The following is a 3965-nucleotide window of genomic DNA, read 5'->3' as shown; positions in this document are numbered from 1 at the left end:
AGGGGGACGATGGCCACAGCTGCCTTGTGCCCTGGAAAAGATGTGGGAGTCATGGAGCATGGAGGTCAGCAAGCTTGGGAAACCTGCTGGGACACAACCAGGCTGGGGTCAGGGTGTCCCAGGGAGCTTGGCCACCCCTGTAGCTCACACACGACGTGCTGGTGTCACCTTGTGATAAATGAGTCCATGGGTGCACCCTGGGCCATTGCACCCTGAAATACTGCATCATAGGGGGGGACATTGGTGGCCTGGGACACCTCTCAGCTGTGACAATGTGCCCACTCCAACAGTGGACATTGTGTTTGTTGTGTCACAGCTCCTCCTCCTGCCCTGCTACCTGGAGTGAGCTCAAGCCTCTCTAGACCCCTCAGAAGGTACATTTGTGCCTTCTTTGTTTAGTGTTCAACAAATGCAGAGGTCAGCAGGCTCCAGCTGAGAGCTCCAAGGAGAATGGGTGTCTGCAAGGCTGCCGTGGGGCTCCTCCAGTTCTTCAGTCCTCCCTGGATCTGGGAGCCCAGAGCAGGCTGTGGCAGTTTGGGCAGCCCACCCCAGCAGAGCTGCCTGGTGTTCTTCCCTTTGCAGCTCTTCTCAGGAGCTGCAGGAGGAAAATGTCACCAGCTGGCTGGAAAACCCTCCACAGGCCATGGCACAGGGAACCCTGGCCCTTGCTTTGAAACCCCCTCATTAAATAATGAATATCCTGGCAGCAGTGTCTCAGAAATGCTTAGCATGAGGGTGCCAAAGAAGTGACCTTGTGTGACAAAGCAGCTGGAAAATGCCACGAGAATTACATCAATCAGTCTCCTTAATTTGCTACTGAAAAATACAACCTTTACAGCAGAGTGGGGAGGCTGCCAGGCCACCTCTTCCTACCTGGATCTTCAACCAACATCTTCCCGTGCTCCTCAAGCAAGGGAAACTCCCATGAAGCATCAGTTCAGAGGAGCTCAGGGTGCCCTGGCTGGTGAGGTGCAGGGAGATGACCTCGGCTCAGAGGGCACGAGAGGGAAGAACCACCTCATATCAAAAAACCAAATCATTTTAAAATGTCTTGTGCTCCCTTCCTTTGCCACAGCCAATGGCCCATGGAGTTGCTGGGGAGATGGAGGGAAGGGAAATGTGCCAAGGGGAGAGTCAGGAGCCATCAGTGGTGCTTTTGGGAGGCTTTCCTTAGAGATATCAAGGACTGAGTGCAAAGCAGACCAGAGCAGCTGTCTGCTTTCTTCCTCTCTCTGCTGTTTTTAGACCCATTGTGGCTTTTTTTGTCACCCTAAATTAGCAAAATATTGATACTGGAGTCCATAAAGTACAGAGAAAGTAGGATCACCCATAAGTGCAATCAGGTTCCCAATCCCTTGCCTTCCCAGCCACATGTTTTCTGGCCTTGTACTTGGACATGGCTGGAAATCTTTAGGATTGATATTTCCTGGGCTCTGTCTCTGCTTCCAGGTGGGTTTCCTCAGAGAATATCACAAAAACAGGGCAGGTGGCATCAGTTGTCAGGAGAAAATAGTGACTCCCTGTTCATCCCACAGGTCCTGGTGGACCTGCCTACTGCTGGAAGTGGAGAAATGGGCTTAAAGAGGCAAAAAGCTGAATGCAGGCCTGAAGGTCTGTAAGTTGTAGAAAATTTGTGTCAGATCCAGCTGAACTCTCTGTAAGTCTCTACAGTCTGTAGTAAAAACACATGGTTGGTGTTTCTCAGTTCTTGGCAGGGTGGGTGGATGGGGTAGAGCAGCCACAGCCTGGATAGAGCTGGGTGTGAGGAGCTCCCTCAGAACTGGCAGGATTTTACCTTGTTGCTAAAAGAAGCAAAGGAAGTCTCAGAAAATGCAGGCTGTTCACATGGGGTTTCTGCCTCCTGAGCTGCTCCAGGGGGTCACTGGACCTTGCCCAGACTGGGATTGTGACCAGCTGGAGCTGCTGGGTCACCCCAGCTTGCCCAGTCACAGCAGCTCCAGTTTGCCAGTGGCCAAGGGTGCAGCTGGGGCAACCTTTGAATGTCCTCCTGCAGACCATGACTGTCAGTGCTGAGGGGGCCAGGTGCACACGGGGAGAGGAATCCCAGCACTAACTGCTGGACAAATCCCTGGGCACAGCAGCTAACCTGGAAAGGCTGTGTTGCTGCAGCTTTACCCAGAGTCTGTGTCAGTGAGAGCAGGAGTGAAGGCAGAGGGTGCTATCACCATCCTGGGAAGATCTCACTCTGTTTGAGAGAAGATTTCCAGCACTGGGATGGGAACTTGGCATCCCAGACTGGCTGCCATGGAAGATCTCTGAGGAATGTTTCAGGGTCAGCCTTGGGGAAGTACCCAGGTGAGCACTGGGGTTCTCTCTGTCATCTGACTGATGACCCAACACAGCAACTGTGGGAGCACAAAGACAGAGAAGAAGTGGAGGGAGGGCAGAGCCAGAGGAAAAGAGGAATTGGAATGTCCTCACACCCTCCTGACCTAGGAGGAGTTCAGAGCTGGTGGGATTGCTTGGCGCCTGGGGCTGATTTTGTCAGTCTGGGTTTATTTTCCTTTTCCAATCCAACTGTCCTCCTGACCCTCTTTCTTCTCTTCAGCCACCTCCATGGGTGTTTCATGTCAGTGTTGTTGTATAACTCACATTTATTTTATAACCTGGGTGCATGGTCAAGACACCCCTCATTCTGCAGTGTTATTCTGCAGTAATTTGGATCTGTCCTATGTGGAATCACCATTTCCTTCCACAGCCCAACTCCTGGCATGAGGAGGAAGGACTGTTGTGCTCCAATCCACCAGTGTACCTTTACATGCCATAAATCTGTTACATTTACCCCATAATTGTAGTAAAATAATTCTGGATCTTGGCACCTGGGCTGCCAGGTATTAGAGCTCCTTAGTGCTGTCATTGTAGGGAAACACAAGCCCAACAATGCACCATTAGCACTACAAAGTGACACAACTGTAGCTGTAGCTGTGCTAATGCTCTGCACTGTATGATAATTACAAATGCTTTTCATACCGACACTTCTTTTTTTAAGAGAGAGAGAGAGAAGCCTGAAGAGACTCTGAGTTGGCAGCACTGCATGAAAACCTTCTGCTCCAGGGGCTGAGAATCAGGATTTCCAGACTGGTTTGGGTTAGAACTGACCTTAAAGCTCATCCAGTCCCTCCCCATGCCATGGCAGGGACAACTTCCACCAGCCCAGGTTGCTTCAAGCCCCATCCAACCTGGTCTATTTGCTACAACATTGAATAAAACCAGCAAAACATTTCATAGTTTCAGCTCCACCACCTGCACATGAGCCTGTCTGACCCTCACTCTGTCACACACTCAGCTGTGTCAGCCATGGTTTATAAATAAGGAATTGATAAAATACACACAGAAAGTCTCCAGTTGACTTCTCTCCTTTGCAGACACCCAACCCAAATGTGCATTTGAATGGCAAAATGGCATTTGGAGAGCATGAGTGGGCACTGAGTTCCTCAGTGCCTGTGCTTGTCAAGGCCTGCAGATGGATATTTCCTGTCCCTTAGTATGGCAGGGTAATACTAAGCAACATCTATTAGATCCAAACATTTTAACATTGTATTTCAGCATCCTAAAATAAGGGCTGAGGAGATTTCTTATCCTCTGATGTGAACTTTTAATCCTTGTTGATATTCAAGCTGGGCTACATCAGTTATTTCTGAGTGAGCCTGGCACAGTCCTGTGCAAAGTAATAGTTCCACCACACCCTGAACACCTAGAAAATCAACAAATGCTGCTCCATGCGGTTTCAGAGCAATCAGATGCTGTCAAACAATTGTGATTTCCCTTTGTGCTGGAACTGGCACTGGGTTTGGGGAGCAGCAGATGCTTGCAATGCCCCTGGCCAGGCAGCAAATTGAGACTGGGATCACAGGTATGGATGTGAAGCCAAGTGAAACTCATCCATCCAAAGATAAAAAGGGCCTTCTGGAAAACTGTGGCTCCTCAAAGGGATTAAAGACCAC

The 3965-nt window shown here is 49.9% G+C and overlaps 1 long non-coding RNA gene across 1 annotated transcript; it reads left to right on the top strand.

The window, feature by feature from the left end:
• The first annotated feature begins 1533 nt into the window (after positions 1 to 1533).
• Positions 1534 to 3198, top strand: LOC146430023 (uncharacterized). Its single transcript, XR_014855420.1, has 3 exons — positions 1534 to 1657; positions 2141 to 2316; positions 3011 to 3198. It is a non-coding gene; the product is annotated as an uncharacterized LOC146430023 (long non-coding RNA).
• The last annotated feature ends 767 nt before the right edge of the window (positions 3199 to 3965 follow it).

The sequence above is a fragment of the Lichenostomus cassidix genome, chromosome 17 (assembly GCF_008360975.1).
Source record: "Lichenostomus cassidix isolate B80296 chromosome 17, HeHo_3.0, whole genome shotgun sequence".
In the NCBI taxonomy this organism is placed as follows: domain Eukaryota; kingdom Metazoa; phylum Chordata; class Aves; order Passeriformes; family Meliphagidae; genus Lichenostomus; species Lichenostomus cassidix.
This window is presented reverse-complemented; position numbering and strand designations above follow the sequence as displayed.